At 40.9% G+C, this 20,274-nt stretch overlaps 1 long non-coding RNA gene and 2 pseudogenes across 1 annotated transcript; all 3 read left to right on the top strand.

The window, feature by feature from the left end:
* The first annotated feature begins 3,044 nt into the window (after positions 1-3,044).
* LOC127931933 (cysteine protease atg4da-like) lies at positions 3,045-7,933 on the top strand (annotated as a pseudogene).
* A 2,972-nt stretch (positions 7,934-10,905) lies between these two features.
* On the top strand, positions 10,906-13,280 carry LOC127932356 (uncharacterized). Its single transcript, XR_008144934.1, has 2 exons — positions 10,906-11,199; positions 11,594-13,280. It is a non-coding gene; the product is annotated as an uncharacterized LOC127932356 (long non-coding RNA).
* Positions 13,281-16,659: 3,379 nt separating this feature from the next.
* On the top strand, positions 16,660-20,262 carry LOC127906067 (transcription activator BRG1-like; annotated as a pseudogene).
* The last annotated feature ends 12 nt before the right edge of the window (positions 20,263-20,274 follow it).

Genomic DNA, 20,274 nt, shown 5'->3' with positions numbered 1-20,274 from the left:
TGTTTGCAGTAGTTTACAATATATTCTTATTGTTATATGAATCATTCCACTTGTTGTTATTCTCTAACTGTTCAGAGATGAGTGGCTCTTTAGCGTTATTCTGTGACTGTTAGTTCTACCTTCAAATATAAAGGGAACCAGATAACATTTTGTCACATTTCCAATGTTATCAACCTGATCACTAAGGTGGTGTTTATTGTATTATAATCATTGAAACATCAGGAGTAGATAAGTTAGTCAAAACTGTACTGTGAAGAGAAAATACATGCACATTTTGAAAAATAAACTCTCTCATTATTTGTATGTGAGGTTTTTTGCAGGCATATTTTACTCAAAACTTTGCATGGAGGAATTCCGTGGTATATAGAGATCTGTTTTATATGTTAACGATGGCAGAAAATGCACATCCTAATCATGATTATGATGAATTGTTTGAAATGCACTTTATATTTTCAAGCGTTTTTTCTTCATTTCTAAGTGTTTGTTTTGGTCTGTATTGCTACAGTTATGTATTATCTGGGCGAAAATAAAATCTAAACTGTACTTAAACAAATATACAATTATATTTATTCACAATGGCCACCAACTATTAATATGTCTCATTCACCTCATTTGAAAATGTTATGTAGATAAAGGGCAAGTATGATGACATTATACCTTTCTCTTGTTGTTTGTCATTTCGGCGTTTCTTATTTACATTGAACATGGTGGTCCGTTACCTAGCAGATGCTCTTATCAAGAGTTACTTACAGACAGTATAGTCAACTAAGGTAGATACAGCAATCACATATTACAGTCATTGTGGGTATTTCTTCAATAAACCAGATATCAGCCAAATCAGTGCTAGTTAGAAAGGACCAATGGGAGCGTTAGTGCCAGAAAGACAAGTACAACAGTCTAATACTAGACACGTGAAGGGAAGAACGTGTAATACAATTCAGAGAATTTATACAAACTTTAACTTCTGCCACTGTCATTTTCTTGTGCATACCGATAATAAATACAGGCGTGGAGATCATAACGTCAGCCTATGATCTGCACAACCTGGCTCCAGATAGCCAATGTTCAACAGCAAAAGGATACATAAACATTTTTATATTCTACAACCTTTGTTTTCCACATAACATCTTGTGTGAATTTATTAAAATTACTTAAGTCTAGTGTAACCTAATGTGCATTCATAACTACATTATGTCCATCATAAAAATATATATAATTATATGCAGATCAACTAGGCTAAATGTAGTAAACTAGACAACAGAGACCTTTGGTATTAGTAGTAGTGGTTAATCATAATAAAATGCATGAACTAATTTCATTCACAATTTTACCGGTACTTATCTGTAGCCAACACCCCATGGACGTCATATGCTTTACATAATGTCAGTGTAAAATATTACTCTATGAAGCACGCACTATGCCTTAAAAAATATATATATATTTTGATATAATAAATCATTAATTTGTATTACAAATTATACAGTACATTGAGAAACAGTAAACACAGAATTGTTGTATTACATAACAGATGACAGAAAAAGTGTCTACATTTGTCTCACTGCCCCCACTCTCTGATCATCGGTACTCTCTCTGATCACACTGATCGATCTTTTATCTCTCCAGATTAGACGGAAGACAGAATATCCACAGAGGGCATTCCCAGGCTCCATCACCACTGGCAGAGGCAGCCCCAGGCACTCCACCTGTCGCCTGTACTCATCCATCGCCTGGTGAGAGCCTCCAGGGATAAAGGGTTGCTCAGGCTTCCTGCGACGAGGGCCCATCTCCCCAAGAGCTGCTGGTCTATTCGTGGTGGATCCATGGGCTTAAGGAGGTCCTCACAGCCTAAAGCAGCAGCAGTTGATTGGCTAAAAGACAGGAAGTAGAGGAGAGTCGTGGCACATAGACCGAACATGGCTTCAGTGTCTTGGTCTCACTATATCTATGCACCTGTATATCAATAAATCAAATGTATTTATCAAGCCCTTTTTACATCAGCCGATGTCACAAAGTGCTATACAGAAACCCAGCCTAAAACCCCAAACAACAAGCAATGCAGATGTATATCTATTTACTGTGGGTCTATCTATATCTATAAAATCTACAATATGTATCACTATATGTTATATATTTCTATGTCTCAATATATCTATCTTATATATTTCTATATCTACAGTATCTATCTACTGTCTATGTGTCACTGATGTGTCTGTCTGTATCGAACACTGGTGCTTAGCTAGAGGGGTCCAGTATAATACATGTAGCTCTCCTGTCATGCTATGGCACAATGTTCTTCAATATCAGAAAGTTCCCAGTTGCAACAGAATGCCAGTAAAAGGGCTATTTCCCCTGGCAAATCCAGGATTGCGAAATAAAAACAATACTTTTTTGGTTTATCTATGTTTTGTGCACGCGTATTAAAAAATATTGACAAAAAAGAACAATTCAATATTAAAGTCAGGCAAGATCTCACATTACACACACCACTGTACACATACACATCTAAATAAATAATATAAATCAAATAAAGATGAGAGATTGCAATTTCTTTATACATCAACAATAATATTTGAATGTACAAATACTTTTTTTGTAACTAAGGGGAATTCAAAAGACCTACAAAGTCATATGTAAAGTCTTACAATCTGGGGACATTAAAAAAAGTAATTTATGAATATAGAATTTACTTATAAGTATCATAACATTAACAATGAATTCGAGTTTCTTATCTATGTTATTGGAATTTTTTTGAAAGTATTTTTTGCTCAGGGTAAAGTTATATAGAGACTTAGCTAGTTGAGAAATATACAACAAGATCATCCCAGAGTTCTACAATTATGACTGAACGATATTTAGACAGCAGGCTTTTGGTAGTTTGCACGATTAGTCACATGACATGCTCAGGGGCGCATGACAAGGATATGCAGTACAGGTTAATCTTAATAAAATGCATGATCTCATTTCATTTACACAGTTACACTAGGTCTTTACACCCCATAGACGCCAGTTTATTTACATAATATGACGAACGTCAATCTGTAAAATAATAGCGAATAAAACGCGCGCAATGATTTATTGTTAGGATTTCAATCAATATATTTCCTCGTTTCAGTAGGTTGACCAATCACCTTGTTAGTACAGCCTATCAGGAAGTATCTAGAGCCCTCCTTATTTTATGTTGTCAACCCGCTGATCCTTCAAGCTAACTAGCTAGCACGCGAAGTAAATTGTTGGGTGAACTATAATTCGACTGAGTTTAACGTTACTCGTTGGTTGAAGAAAATTTCATTTTAATCGCTGACATTGGCTGTGGTTGTCCTGGAGTCGTCAAGAAAGGCGAGACATTAACGCGTTAGCCTGTTTTCTACAAAGTTGCTAACCAGATCCGTTGACAGCTACCTAGCTACTGTAGCTTGGCAGCTAACTGTCTGTATTGAGTTACCACAGCAAAGCTACGTAGTACGTGGTCTCAACCCTGCACTTCCGAGCCGTCGCCGTCCTATCAAGCAATTTTAAGATTTTACTTGGTTAAAGACCTCTCATGTCAATGACACTCTTCACAAAGTGGTAAGGTTATGATCCTGGCTATGTTGTGTTGGATGATGTTTATCTAGTAACTAGCGAGGTAAGTTAGTAGTTAAGCCAATATAATCTAATTAAGACCAGACTTTAATAGGTGTAACTAACTAGCTGTCATGTTAGAGCTAGTCATTTTTAAGAAACGTGACAGCTTGGTTACTTCTTTAAATAACAGGATGGTTATCATAGCTAATAGGTAGGCTACGGTGTAGAAAAGGCTAGTTAGCTATATCTTTTGACCATCCGCTACCAAGGCTTCTCACTGTCACCCCCAGCTGTTTGTTGTCACACACCAATCACATGATGGCTATTCTATCGTGTTTTCCCAGAAAGGACAGAAATTCCTCATCATTAGGTTAAATAAACTATTTCCAGTTTCAGTACAGAGTAGGAAGTGAAGTCACTTGTTCTACATTCCAGTGTTACCATGTCTGTTAACATCTGTTCTCTTGTCACTCAGGCACATCATCCTGTGATGACTCAACTTAGTGATACCCACATCTTTTTATCAACTATACTGAACAAAAATATAAAATGCAACATGTAAAGTTTTAGTCCTATGTTTCATGAAATTAAATAAAAGATCCCAGACATCTTCCATATGTGCTAAAAGCTTATTTTTCTCAAATGTTGTACACAAATTTGTTTACATCCCTGTTAGTGACCATTTCTCCTTTGCCAAGATAATCCATCCACCTGACCAATGTGGCATGTCAAGAAGCTGATTAAATGGCATACAAAGCCACAGGTGCACCTTGTGCTGGGGACAATAAAAGGCGACTCTAAAATGTGCAGATTTGAGTCACAACACAATGCCACAGATGTCTCAAGTTGAGGGAGTGTGCAATTGGCATGCTGACTGCAGGAATGTCCACAACAGATGTTGCCAAATAATTGAATGTTCATTTCTCTACCATAAGCCACCTCAAGTCGTTTTAGAAAATTTGGCAGTACATCCGACCAACCCTACAACCGCAGACCACGTGTAACTAAGCCAGCCCAGCATGTCTGCATTCCCAGTCATGTGAAATCCATAGATTAGGGCCTAATGAATTTATTTCAATTGAAGGATTTCCTTCTGTGAACTCTAACTTAGTAAAAAAATTGAAATTGTAGCATTTTGCATTTCATTTTGTTCAGCGCAGGGGAAGGATGGAGAAGTGGTTTACTTTGAAACTGACTGTGACTAATATTGTTTTTCCCAATAGCATTCACTAGCCTAACCACTGCGACAGCTGCTCTGGTCTGCATAATAATAGCAAAGTCGTCAAAAATGTTTAATCCCTGCCACTTTCAGATCCACTTTCTTGTGAATCAGCATGAAATGAGAGAAAATCGGCCTCACATCAGTCATTGTTTAGATGTACAACTAGCTTATCCTTTCTGTATTTCAATGTTAATGTTTAATCTTCATCTTCGTGCTGGACAGACAAAAGGAGAGCGACACATATAGCACTTACTCCATGGCTAATCAAATTACACATGCAAGCACTGTTGTAGAAAATCAATGTTTATCTCTCTTCCCCACCCTCTCTCATCCCTCTCTTCCGTCAGGTCCCTATTGCTATGAGGATCTGCAGAGCCCTGCTGTAAGCCTGAGCCATGAACTCTGTGTCTCCCAGTGCAGTTCAGTATGTGGGGGAGTAGGAGTGGTGTGTCAGGAGGACACCCCCAGAGAGAGGAGACCAAGAGGCCTCAGCAGCCACAGCTGGTGGACCCTGGTGGAGGAAGTGGCTTTGGGAAGCGGCAGGGTACTGATGTCGGTGGGGGTGGAACCAGAGATGCCACCACTGCTGGAGAGCCAGACGAGGTGGACAAACTCAAGACCAAGCTGATGTCGGCATGGAATAATGTCAAATACGGTCAGTCAGTGGGTTCATTTGAACTTTTTTCCATAAGGTGGATAGTTCTATATAGGTGTTTAACTAGCAACAAACATAACTTCAAGTTTTTCTATACAGTCCGTTTTAACAATGGCTTTTTTATTTTCTTAAGAAATAGCAACAAGGGGGATTTTATAGTCTTTGTACTTTCTGTGTGAATAATCTTTGTTAGGTCTTTTTTTTCTCTCAACAGAAGTCTCATACAAAGCTATGTGTAATAGCCCTCCTGAAGTCCACTTCCCCCTTCCTCACCCAGTCATCAAGACATAAAGAATCCCCTCTAAAAAGGTCCGTTCTGTTTCTTTTCCCTCTTTAGGCTGGTCAGTCAAGTCGAAGACCACATTCAACAAGAGCTCTCCGGTGACTGTAATGGGCCACTCCTATCTGCTCAATAGTGAAGGTAGCTAACCTCCAACAACCCCACTCCCAACTTCAAAAGACTTCCTGGTAAAATAGATGACGCTCTCTGCTCCATACCCAGTGAGGAAAAACTGGTTGGAAATATGTATTTTAACCAGTTCTGCTCACTGGGTATCTCTCTCCCTTCCAGACGAGGTGGAGCGGTTCAGGCGGGCTTTCGTGTCTCGGCTGTGGCTGACCTACCGTAGGGAGTTCCCCCAGCTGGATGGCTCCACCTTGACTACAGACTGTGGCTGGGGCTGCATGCTGCGGAGCGGACAGATGCTGCTGGCCCAGGGCCTACTGCTACATCTGCTGCCACGAGGTGAGACAACTCATAGAGTTAGAAAGAGGGCTCTAAATGGGTAGAGCTACAAAGATGGGTCCTCTTCCTAACCTGAGACAACTGCACCAAATCTGGCCCAATCCAATCCCAAATAGACCCCTATGCACATACAATTGTGGAGATCTCTGAGAGGATTTGTTTGGTATAAGCAATATGATCGGTGAAACTTACACCTAGCAGGGTGGAGCTATTAACATATTGCATACACCTGTCAGATCCTCTCAGATCTCCACCAGGGCGTAGGGGTCCATTTGGGATGGGGCCCCTGTCTCTCTCTCACTCTTGTTTCTCTTTCTGCCACATCTCTCTTCAACTGTTTCTCTCTCTCTCTTTCCTGGTCTGTCTCCCCTCTCTCTCTATCCACCTCTCCATCGATCACTACTAACTAACTGTCTGTATTGTGTTGTCTAGACTGGTCGTGGCCAGACGCCCAGCAGTTCGCCGATGTAGACTTTGAGGCTCTGAGACCCCGCTCCCCGTCCCGCGCTGGTGGTGTACCCATCCCATCCTTCGGCTACTCCTCCTCCTCGCGGACCCCCACCACGCCCCAGAAGACCTCCATGCCAGGGGGCACGGCTCTCAACCATACCCAGAAGAAGAGGCCCGAGTCGGGCAGGGACAGGCAGGCTGAGCCCCTCCACCGGAGGGTTGTGGCCTGGTTTGGGGATGAGCCCCGGCCCCGTTTGGGGTGCACCAGCTGGTAGAATTGGGAAGAGCTCAGGGAAGAAGGCGGGGGACTGGTACGGCCCCTCAGTGGTGGCACACATACTACGGTGAGGAGCCCTCCATGGGGTGTGGTCAAGATAATGATGTTGTCAGAGCATCAGCCATAGAAGTAGAATCTATAAAACATACCTCATTCAAGTCAGTGATGGCATTAGCATGCATTTGATTTCTGTACTTAGATTTTTGATAGATGTCTGTAATGCCATAGTGCATCAGAATGATCTCCAGCAGACATGTTTACTGATGCACCTTTATTGTGTAGATGTTTTGGTTGCTATTATATTTTTTTTTTATGAAGGCTCGGTGGTATGCCTGACTGCATGTTGACGTTTACCAGGGTTGGAGTCAATTACATTACAATTCCACTCAATTCAGGAAGTAAACTGAAATTCCAATTGTTTTCAATGTTGTTCAATGAGGAACATTTGGAATTAGAATCAACATTTGGTTTACTTTCTGAATTGAACCAAACCCTGATATTTACTTCATGCCCAGTAGCATCAGTATGTTGTGACATTAAACATGAGCTGTATGTTTGTTTTCCAGAAAAGCAGTTGCCAAGACTTCTGAGGTTCACAACCTGGCTGTATATGTAGCGCAGGACTGTACTGGTGAGTTTGACTTTACACTGTACCTTTTCTGCTGGGTAGTTGGTTGGTTGTGTGTCATTTGTCGAAATCACCAGATATTGTATGTTTGGTCTCAAATGTTCTCGTCATAAGTGATGTTTCTGCCATTGGTCTTCTGAATGTAGCTTAACTGTGTCTCATTTCTGTATCACAATTAAATTACAAAATGGGTGGGGGGACATGTCCAGTCTAGTGAAACTTAGGCCCATAGTAGCATTGTGTTTCTTTCAGTGTACAAAAAGGACGTGGTGCATCTGTGTGACCAGTCGTTGAACCAGAGTATATCAGATCCTTCCTGGTTCAGCCCAGTGGTCCAGGCTGGAAGTCTGTCATCATACTGGTTCCAGTCCGACTACTTTATATCTGGATAAGCAGGAGACTCTTCTCAACCCCTCCTACATCAGTGTGTCAGGGATGCCCTTTATACAGCGTACTATGTACACACACACTTTTATAACTCTAACCCTCACTCATCATTTTTACATTGTTACTGCACAAAGCTTGTTATTTCTCCATATGGTTGATGTCGCTCTGACATGAATCTGGATTTCATCAGTTACTGGATGTCTGAACATCGAACATCAGTTACTGAGTTACTGGATTAGAATACATCAGTTACTGGATACATCAGTTACTGGATCATCTTACTGGATACATCACTTATGTTACTGGATACAAACCCAAGCATTCGCTGGATTCTTTATTACTGGATACGGCTGCCAAGGTAAGAAATGCACTCTTCAGTGGATACATCAGTTCCTGGTTCAGTTGCTTCTGATTGGACAGTGGGCTGTCATTTAACCTAACCTCGTTACTTCTTATTTCCTGTCCAATCAGATACATCACTTATGCAGCTGGATACATCAGTTACTGGACCCTCACTACTGTCAGGCCGTTACTGGTGGATGTTACTGGACATCAACTGGATTGCAACTTCCAGTTACATAAGCATGTTACTGGATCAAAGTTAGGTCATTTCAGATTCAGATGCACTTTATCTGTAATGGATACATCTCGCTCCCCATGTTACTGGATACATCAGATCAGTTAGGATACATTACTGGATTTTGACTGGATCATCTGTTAAATCAGTTAGGATCATCAGTTCATTTCATTCATCAGTTACTGGATACATCATTTTTACATGGATCACATGTAATGGATAGATCTTTAATTTATAGATCTTTGTTACTGGATAGATGCATGAGTTACTGGATACATCACTTATACATCAGTTACTGGATACACCTCCCATCAGTTACTGGATACATCACATACATCAGTTACTGGATACATCAGTTACTGGATACATCAGTTACTGGATACATCACATCAGTTACTGATAGTTACTGGATACATCACTTATACATCAGTTACTGGATACATCAGTTACTGGATACATCAGACTGGATACATCAGTTACTGGATGCTGTTACTGGATAGGCTGGATACATATGCCAAGAACATCAGTTACTGGATACTCACTTGAGTCTCAGTTACTGGATGTTACTGGATACATCGTCTGTGTTACTGGATACATCATGCATCAGTTACTGGATACATCAGTTACTGGATACATCTTGTTACTGGATACATCATTACTGGATGGACATCAGTCAGTTACTGGATACATCAGTTACTGGATACTCACTTATGCATCATACATCAGTTACTGGATGCATCACTTATGGATACATCAGTTACTGGATACATCAGTTACTGGATACATCAGTGGATACATCGGTGGATACATTACTGGATCAGTTACACATCAGTTACTGGATACATCAGTTATAGATCTGGATACATCAGTTACTGGATACATCAGTTACTGGATACATCAGTTACTGGATACATCAGTTACTGGATACATCAGTTACTGGATACATCAGTTACTCAGTTACTGGATACATCACTTATACATCAGTTACTGGATACATCAGTTACTGGATGCATCATTATACATCAGTTACTGGATACATCAGTTACTGGATACATCAGTTACTGGATACATCAGTTACTGGATACATCAGTTACTGGATACATCACTTATATACATCAGTTACTGGATGCATCAGTTACTGGATGCATCACTTACTGGATGCATCACTTACTGGATGCATCACTTACTGGATGCATCACTTACTGGATGCATCACTTACTGGATGCATCACTTACTGGATGCATCACTTACTGGATGCATCACTTACTGGATGCATCACTTACTGGATGCATCACTTACTGGATGCATCACTTACTGGATGCATCACTTACTGGATGCATCACTTACTGGATGCATCAGTTATGCATCAGTTACTGGATGCATCAGTTACTGGATACATCACTTATGCATCAGTTACTGGATGCATCAGTTACTGGATACATCACTTATGCATCAGTTACTGGATACATCACTTATGCATCAGTTACTGGATGCATCAGTTACTGGATACATCAGTTACTGGATACATCAGAACCATTCAAAAGTTTGGATACATCACTCATTCAGTTACTGGATACATTTTTTTCTTTATTTACTGACTATTTTCTATGTTGTAGGACAGTTTTCTAGTGACAAGACATCAAAACTATGAAATAACATATGGAATCATTTAGCAACCAGAAAAGTGTTAAACAAATCAAAATATATTTCAGATTGTTCAAAGTAGCCATCCTTTGCCTTGATGACAGCTTTGCACACTCTTGGCATTCTCTCAACCAGCTTCATGAGGTAGTCACCTGGAATGCATTTCAATTAACAGGTGTGCCTCTTTTCTTAATGCGTTTGAGCCAATCAGTTGTTGTGGCAAGGTAGGGGTGATATACAGAAGATAGCCCTATTTGGTAAAAGACCAAGTCCATATTATGTCAAGAATACCTCAAAGAAGCAAAGAAAAATGACAGTCCATCATTACTTTAAGACATGAAGGTCAGTCAATCTGGAAAATGTCAAGATCTTTGACAGTTTCTCAAAGTTCAGTCTCAAAAACCATCAAGCACTATGAAGAAACTGTCTCATGAGGACCGCCACAGGAAAGGAAGACCCATAGTTACCTCTGCTGCAGAGGACAAGTTCATTAGAGTTAACTGCACCTCAGATTGCAGCCCAAATAAATGCTTCACAGCTTTCAAGTAACGGGCACATCTCAACATCAACTGTTCAGAGTAGGCTGTGAAAATCAGGCCTTCATGGTTGAATTGCTGCAAAGAAACCACTACTAAAGGACACCAATAAGAAGATGAGACTTGGGCAATGTAGAAAATAGCAAAAATAATGAAAAAATCATGGAATGAGTAGGTGTGTCCAAACTTTTGACTGATTACACCAACTGTATACATCAGTTGCACTAACTGTTACTGTATACATCACTTACATAAAGCTCTTATCTTATTCTGGGTGACTTTAATAAGTGACCAATTCAACACTTTCATATTCCCCACCCCAGGCCCTATCGTTGCCCGAAGAGAAGTACCCCATCTTTACCTTCGTGGAGGGCCAGGCCCAGGACTATGGACTGGTGGGCCACAGCTCCTCCTATCCTCACTATGACACCTCCCCTGGCCCTGCCCACATGCTGCCCCAAGGCAAGCTCAGCAGGAGCAACAACATGGGCAGCTCTGACGACTTTGTCTTCTTGTGAGTACTGATTTGTGTTCCTGAGGAACGAAATGTAAGCAAACGGGGAAAGACTGACTTAGAATTTTGGGATGGATTCCATTTCCCTGTTTTTATAGAGCTCAAAGTGGATATATGCTTTCTGCTATATCACAAACTCTGGCATTTGTGTCCATCATATTCGAGGCGAGGCTTCAACTGAATCTCACTGTCGGCCTGTCTCTGTCTGGGCAGAAACAGGTCCTAGAAACTAACGCTAGGCATTACTAAATTGGATTGTTGCCCCATCCCAAATGGACCCTAAGCCCTATACACTTATGGAGATCTGAGAGGATCTGACAGGTGTTAGTAATATGAACTAGGCTAGGTGTAAGCTTCACCATATTGCTTATTTATACCAATCAATTCTGCTCAGATCTCCAAGGCCGTAGGGATTTGGGATGGGGCCTCTGACTTAATTTTGGGAACAATAACAACTGGAAACACGGAGCCTGTTTGACATGCTACATGACAGGGGTCACTAGTAGTGGAAGACAAGGTACTCAGCCCTCTTCTCTCTGACTTGTGTTATAATACTGCTGTAAAAATTTTAAATTAATATCTGTTTTGTAAGATTTATTAAGTGTGTGTGTGTGTGTGTGTGGAAATGATTTGTGTGTGAACTGAAGCTGTTGGTGTGTTGATTTGTTGTTATGTTCACATTCCTCTACAGTACTCTTATATTCCCTATGCCGTTTTAATTCAGTGTCATGGCTATAGTACTATATTCATACTACATGGCTATATGAATTTCATTGCAGCATTCAACCCTCTCTTTAGTTGTGCTGTCCTTTGACACACTATTCAGGCAACAGTAAATGACCTGGGCTGGGCTCCCTACCTAACTTCGCTCACTGTTTTCCAGACCTGGGTTCAAATAGTATTTGCTTTTTCCCCCCTTCCAAAAGGCACTTACTTTTGGGACTATTCTTTTTGCCCTAGCAAGCTCAGAAAACCAATACTAATTGAACCCCAGGTCTGCTACACTCTCACACTATTTCATCAGCTCTCTCTTGTCAAGTAGTCTACCAGTATCAACTTGCAACACACTAACAGGAATCCACTGTTACAACAATTGCCCCTTTTGTGTAATGTGTTACACTAGCTCCTATCTGGATGATGGGAAATGATCCATTTACCAAGAGGCTATGTCCAAAATGACACCCTATTCCCTACATCGTGCACTACATAGAGAATAGGATGTCTTTTTGGATGAAGACAGTTTTTGGTTGTAGTGAGACTTGTTGAATGAATGATTCTGAACTCTATTCCTTTTAGGGTACTCATAATGTTTTTAACAAGGTGGTGCTGCTGAGTACTGGCAGGGGGATGCCTCACTTTGGACTCAGATTTCTTTACATTTTTGAACATGTGTAACTTCAATTTATTATGGTAGAGTTAAAAGCCTTGAACTTTGGAGACCTGCATATTAATATCTTATCCAGGGCTGTTCAATTCTGGTCCTGGAGGGCCAAAACACTTCTGTTTTTTTGTTTCTACCTGGTAGTTAATTGCACTCACCTGGTGTCTCAGCCAGGTCTCTCCTTATTAGAAGGAGAGGATGAAACCAGGACTGACGTTGAACAGCCCTGATCTAAGCATTTAACCCCCCCCCAAGTTAGATATCAAAGTCACAAGCTCCCTCAACCCCAAAATAAAATGAAATAGTCTGGGAAGTGGTTAAAACACTGTTGATTTGGATGCTTGATCTCACATTTTAATTAGGCTGCTGACCTGTGTGCAACAGATATCCTCTAAGGGGCAAATCTTGACTTTCACTTAACCTGAATGTTCACTGATCATTCATTGAAGTCAATGGGAGAATAAGTGAGAATGTGAGGTTAGCGAGTTAGGATTCACCCCAGTAATCTGTGTATTTCACTCTTGTCCATGTGTATATCTCATAAAGGTGACATTTATTTTCTAAATAAAGTGAAGAATTGGCATATGTAGAAGTCTTAAATGTGCTAATGACCACCCTAATAAGGGACTGCATTCATGTGGACAACATGACTTTGTAAAACTGTTGTATAGAATGTTATTAAAGGTAACTTTTTTTTGTATTTATTGTCTGAATACAAGATTGATTGAACTCTTGGCCTACATGTGTATGTTGTATTTGTGCCAGCCAGGATTCTGGCGAGTAACAACCTCCTTATCCAACTATCTATTGTCCCACATAGTCACAATCTTTATCCTGTATAAAAACCACTATCTCCTACAGTGCCTTGAGAAAGTATTCACACCCCTTGACTTTTTCCATATTTTGTTGTTACAAATTGGGATTAAAATTAATTCAGTTTTTGTGGAGGGAAAAATTCTAACACTTAAAATTATATATATATATTTTAGGGGGGAGAACAAGTATTTGATAAACTGCTGATTTTGCAGGTTTTCCCACTTACAAAGCATGTAGAGGTCTGTAATTTTATATCATAGGTACACTTCAACTGTGAGAGACAGAATCTAAAACAAAAATCCAGAAAATCACATTGTATGATTTTTAAGTAATTAATTAGCATTTTATTGCATAACATAAGTATTTGATCACCTACCAACCAGTAAGAATTCCGGCTCTCACAGACCTGTTAGTTTTTCTTTAAGAAGCCCTCCTGTTCTCCACTCATTAATTGTATTGTTTGAACTTGTTACCTGTATAAAAGACACCTGTCCACACACTCAATCAAACAGACTCCAACCTCTCCACAATGGCCAAGACCAGAGAGCTGTGTAAGGACATCAGGGTTAAAATTGTAGACCTGCACAAGGCTGGGATGGGCTACAGGACAATAGGCAAGCAGCTTGGTGAGAAGACAACTGTTGGCGCAATTATTAGAAAATGGAAGAAGTTCAAGATATACGGTCAATCACCCTCGGTCTGGGGCTCCATGCAAGATCTCACCTCGTGGGGCATCAATGATCATGAGGAAGGTGAGGGATCAGCCCAGAACTACACGGCAGGACCTGGTCAATGACCTGAAGAGAGCTGGGACCACAGTCTCAAAGAAAACCATTAGTAACACACTACGCCGTCATGGATTAAAATCCTGCAGCGCACGCAAGGTCCCCCTGCTCAAGCCAGCGTATGTCCAGGCCTGCCTGAAGTTTGCCAATGACCATCTGGATGATCCAGAGGAGGAGTGGGAGAAGGTCATGTGGTCTGATGAGACAAAAATAGAGCTTTTTGGTCAACTCCACTCGCCGTGTTTGGAGAAAGAAGGATGAGTACAACCCCAAGAACACCATCCCAACCGTGAAGCATGGAGGTGGAAACATCATTCTTTGGGGATGCTTTTCTGCAAAGGGGACAGGACGACTGCACCGTATTGAGGGGAGGATGGATGGGGCCATGTATTGCGAGATCTTGGCCAACAACCTCCTTCCCTCAGTAAGAGCATTAAAGATGGGTCGTAGCTGGGTCTTCCAGCATGACACCACCATGGTGGAGTGCTGCAGAGATGGTTGTCCTTCTGGAAGGTTCTCCCATCTCCACAGAGGAACTCTGGAGCTCTGTCAGAGTGATCATCGGGTTCTTGGTCACCACTTCAATTTTGAGTCTCATAGCAAATGGTCTGAATACTTATGTAAATAAGGTATTTCTGTTTTTTTACATTTTTAATACATTTGCTAAAAATGATTTAAAATTGATCTGTTTATTATGGGCTATTGTGTGTAGATTAATGACGGGGAAAATATATTTAATCCATTTTGGAATTATGCTGTAACAAAATGGGGTCTGAATACTTTCTGATTGCACTAATATATATATATACCTACAGTGCCTTCGGTAAGTATTCAGGCCCCTTGACTTTTTCCACATTTTGTTACTTTATAGCATTATTGTAAAATTGATTAAGCAAAAACAATTCCTCAGCAATCTACAAAAAATACCCCAGTTTTTGCTTTGACATTATGAGGTATGGTGTGTAGATTGATGGGGGGGGGGAATATATTTTAGAATAAGGCTGTAGCGTAATCATGTGGAAAAAGTCAAGTGGTCTGAATACTTTCAGAAGGCACTATATATCTCTTGTATTCACCCCTGAGCCAATAAATGTTAGAATCACCTTTGGCAGCGATTACAGCTTGAGTCTTTCTTGGTAAGTCTCAAAGAGCTTTACACACCTGGATTGTACAATATTTGCACATTTTATTATTAACTTCTTCAAGCTCTGTCAAGTTGGTTGTTAATCATTGCTAGACAGCCGTTTTCAAGTCTTGCCATAGGTTTTCAAGCCTATTTAAGTCAAAACTGGTAATAAGCCACTCAGGAACATTTAATGTCTTCTTGGTAAGCAACTCCAGTGTATATTTGGCCTTGTGCTTTGGGTTATTGTCCTGTTGAAATGTGACTGTGTCCCAGTGTCTGTTGGAAAGCAGACTGAACCAGGTTTTCCTCTTGGATTTGGACTGTGCTTAGCTCTATTCTGTTTGTTTTTATCCAAAAAGCTTCCCTGTCCTGGCTGATTAACAAGCATACCCATAACATGATGCAGCCACCACCATGCTTGAAATTAGTAAGTGGTTCTCAGTGATGTGTTGTGTTGGATTTGCCCCAAACATAATGCTTTGTATTCGGGACATAAAGTTAATTTCTTTGCCACATTTTTTTTGCCGTTTTACTTTAGTGCCTTATTGCAAACAGGATGCATGTTTTAGACAATGTTTTATTCTGTACAAGCTTCCTTCTTTTCACTCTGTCATTGAGGTTACATTTGTGGAGTAACTACAATGTTGTTGATCCATCCTCAGTGTTCTCCTATCACAGCCATTAAACTGTTTTAAAGTCACCATTGGCGTCATGCGTGGTTTCCTTCCTTTCCGGCAACTGAGTTAGGAAGGACGCCTGTATATTTGTAGTGTATTGATACACCATCCAAAGTGTAATTTATAACCTCACCATGCTCAAAGGGATGTTCAATGTCTGCTTTTTTTATTATTGTTTTACCCATCTACCAATAGGTGCCCTTCTTTGCATTGGAAAACCTCCCTGGTCTTTGTATTTATAATGGATCCTGTCAGCAGCTACTCTTCCTGGGGTCCAGCAACGTTAAGGCAGTTATATACTATTTAAAATATTACATAACCCTTTACACAATACATTGTGTTTGTGGTTGAATCTGTGTTTTGAAGGCACTGTATGCCCCTACATGGATGGTGGTATTTGGTTTAGATAGAACATCTGTAACACAGAATAGACTCTTTGCTGTAATGGCTTCAAATCAAATAGTATCCTTGGAACTGATGTTGATCTAAATTCAGTCTGGAAATAAGAGTCACTGCTCAGTCTGTGCGAAGGATTCATCTTTGCATTTGTTTTTTTTTATAGAAATATCAATCATGAAATAACATATGACTTGGAAATCTAGACAAGACAAATAACTAATGTGTGTATCCTAGCCTATGGTCAGTTTGTAACAATACACAATAGGCTACCTTGGCTCTGTTGCTGCACAGGGACGCATGCGCAATTCTCGGCCGCCGTGACTCTTACAGTCGGTCCTCACTGCAACCGTGAGGGAGGGGGCGCTCGAGCCACGTCGTTGAATCAAATAACCGCTTCAAGCGCAGCTCCACTGTTTACGAAAGAGCAAGGGTGAGAACATTAATTACGACAGTCGCGACGTGTCTAATAGAACCAAATTCAGGACAACGGGACACCGGCGAGCCTTGAATTTATCCCGGGTAAGTCCGACTGTGGCACAATCACAGACAGTCCGCCATTCCCCCTTCATCGAGACTCCCATTTAATGCTCTATAGGCAAGGGATAATATAATGTTCATGTTTCCTCCTTTTCAAGTCGAGTCCATAGACGGACGTGTATAAACAGCGGTGTAATTGCTATGCAACGAGAGGCTGTGCGCAACGAGTGCTTTGATGCAGCGCAGGGTGTGAGTGCATCAAACTGCCAGACAGAAAGGATGGACAACTAGTGAAATCATATTTTCTATGAAGCAATCGTGACTTAGTAGCTATAGACAGATACTCGATAGGTTTGTGGCTTTATATATTTATTCAATAAACCTCCGGCATGTCATCATTCCAAACATTCATTTTATTATGGCCATACCATTTAGCTATCATGGGTGGGTCCTATTAAAACGCTTATTACATAGTAATTTATTTATAGACATGACAAACTACACACATTTTAAAGGATTAGGCCCAATGAGATTTCAATACTAATTAATGATCAGTCTTAATGCACGTTTATCCTCTGTCTCGCTCTCCAGTGGTCCCTACTATCATCCAATAGAAGGAGGGTCTTCCCCCTCCAACCATCCCATTCATTCAGGATGTCCACTCCAGACCCTCCCATTGGGGGTACCCCTCGACAAGGTCCTTCCCCAGGCCCGGGGCCCTCTCCTGGGGCAATGCTTGGCCCCAGCCCTGGTCCTTCTCCAGGGGGTCCTCTCACAGCATGATGGGGCCCAGCCCAGGGCCTCCATCCTCAGGTCACCCCCTGCCTCAGCCTGGGCCCTCTGGATACTCCCAGGAGAACATGCACACTCTGCACAAAGTAAGGACACCTTGTGGATTATTGAGTGCTACTGTACCTAACCAGCGGTACCCTTCAGAACCAAAGGCACATTTCCACATTGAGTGGACAATTACGTTTTTTTCTTCTGTTGTGTTCTATTCCATTCCATGCTACTTTGTCTGCCATCTACAGTGCGGTCAAAAGTTTGGACAGACCTACACATTCAAGGGTTTTTCTTCATTTTTACTATTTTCTACATTGTAGAGTAATAGTGAAGACATCAAAACTATGAAATAACACATATGGAATCATTTAGCAACCAAAAAGTGTTAAACTAATCAAAATATATTTAAGATTGTTCAAAGTCGCCACCCTTTGCCTTGATGGCAGCTTTGCACACTCTTGGCATTCTCTCAACCAGCTTCATGAGGTAGTCACCTGGAATGCATTTCAATTAGTAGGTGTGCCTTTTTAAAAGTTAATTTGTGGAATTTCTATCCTCAATGTGTTTGAGCCAATTAGTTGTGTTGTGACAAGGAAGGGGTGGTATACAGAAGATAGTCCTAATTGGTAAAAGACCAAGTCCATATTATGGCAAGAACAGCTCAAATCAGCAAAGAGAAACAACAGTACATCATTACTTTAAGACACTTTGACAGTTTCTTCAACTGCAGTCGCAAAAAACCATCAAGTGCTATGATGAAACTGGCTCTCATGAGGAACACCACAGGAAAGGAAGACCCAGAGTTACCTCTGCTGCAGAGGATAAATTCATTGGAGTTGCCAGCCTCGGAAATTTCAGCCCAAATAAATGCTTCACAGAGTTCAAGTAACAAACATATCTCAACATCAACTGTTCAGAGGAGACTGAGTGAATCAGGCCTTCATGGTTGAATTTCTGCAAAGATATGGAATCATGTGGTAACCAAAAAGTATTTAAACTAATTAAATTACATTTTATATTTGAGATTCTTCAAAGTAGCCACCCTTTGCCTTGATGACATTTTTAAACACTCTTGGCATTGTCTCAACCAGCTTCACCTGGAATGATTTTCCAACAGTCTTGAAGGAGTTCCCACATATGCTGATCACTTGTAGAATGCTTTTCCTTCACTTTGCAGTCAAACTCATTCCAAACCATCTCAATTGGGTTGAGGTTTGGTGATTGTGGAGGCCAGGTCATCTGATGCAGCACTCTCCTTCTTGGTCAAATAGGCCTTACACAGCCTGTAGGTGTGTTTGGGTCATTGACCTGTTGAAAAACAAATGATAATCCCAATCCCCAAGCGCAAACTAGATGGGATGGCGTATCGCTGCAGAATGCTGTGGTAGCCATGCTAGTTAAGTGTGCCTTGAATTCTAAATAAATCACTGACAGTGTCACCAGCAAAGCACCATCACACCACCTTCTCCATGCTTCACGGTGGGAACCACACATGCGGAGATCATCCATTCACCTACTCTGCGTCTCACAAAGACACTGAGGTTGGGACCAAAAATATCAAATTTGGACTCATCAGACCAATGGACAGATTTCCACCAGTCTAATGTCAATTGCTCTTGTTTCTTGGCCCAACCAAGTCTTTTCTTCTTATTGGTGTCCTTTAGTAGTGGTTTCTTTGCAGCAATTCGACCATGAAGGCCTGATTCACACAGTCTCCTCTGAACAGTTGATGTTGAGATGTCTGTTATTTGAACTCTGTTTAGCATTTATTTGGGCTGCAATTTCTGAAGCTGGTAACGCTAATGAACTTATCCTCTTGCGACGGCACTTGAAGAAACTTTAAAAGTTCTTAATTGTCTGCATATACTGACCTTCATGTCTTAAAGTAATGATGGACTGTCGTTTCTGTTTGCTTATTTGAGCTGTTCTTGCCATAATATGGCCTTGGTATTTTACCAAATAGGGCTATCTTCTGTATACCACCCCTACCTTGTCACAACACAACTGATTGGCTCAAACGCATTTAGAAGGAAAGAAATTCCACAAAATAACTTTTAACAAAGCACACCTGTTAATTGAAATGCATTCCACGTGACTACCTCATGGAACTGGTTGAGAGAATACCAAGAGTGTGCAAAGCTGTCATCAAGGCAAAGGGTGGCTACTTTGAAGAATATCTTTGTTTAACACTTTGGTTACTACATGATTCCATATGTGTTATGTCATAGTTTTGATGTCTCCACTATTATTCTACAATGGAGAACATAGTAAAAATGAAGAAAACCCCTTGAATGAGTAGGTGTGTCCAAACGTTTGACTTGAACTGGAACTCCTCCCAATAAATATAGTGCATACACTTTTTGAAACAATTCCTTGCAACAATCAAAACCTGTTGCCATGTAGATATATCTACATGTGTTTGTATCTATGTCGCCCTCCCTGTAGCCACTGGAAGGTATGGAGAGAACTACCATGGAGAGGACTGCCATGGAGAGGACTGCCATGGAGAGGACTGGAATGGAGAGGACTGCCATGGAAAGGACTGCCATGGAGAGGTCTGCCATGGAGAGAAGTGCCATGGAGAGGTCTGCCATGGAGAGAAATGCCATGGAGAGGCCATGGAGAGGACTG

The sequence above is a fragment of the Oncorhynchus keta genome, chromosome 10 (genome assembly GCF_023373465.1).
Source record: "Oncorhynchus keta strain PuntledgeMale-10-30-2019 chromosome 10, Oket_V2, whole genome shotgun sequence".
NCBI lineage: Eukaryota > Metazoa > Chordata > Actinopteri > Salmoniformes > Salmonidae > Oncorhynchus > Oncorhynchus keta.
Note: the sequence above shows the minus strand (reverse complement) of the source record. Positions and strands in the feature narration are given on the sequence as shown.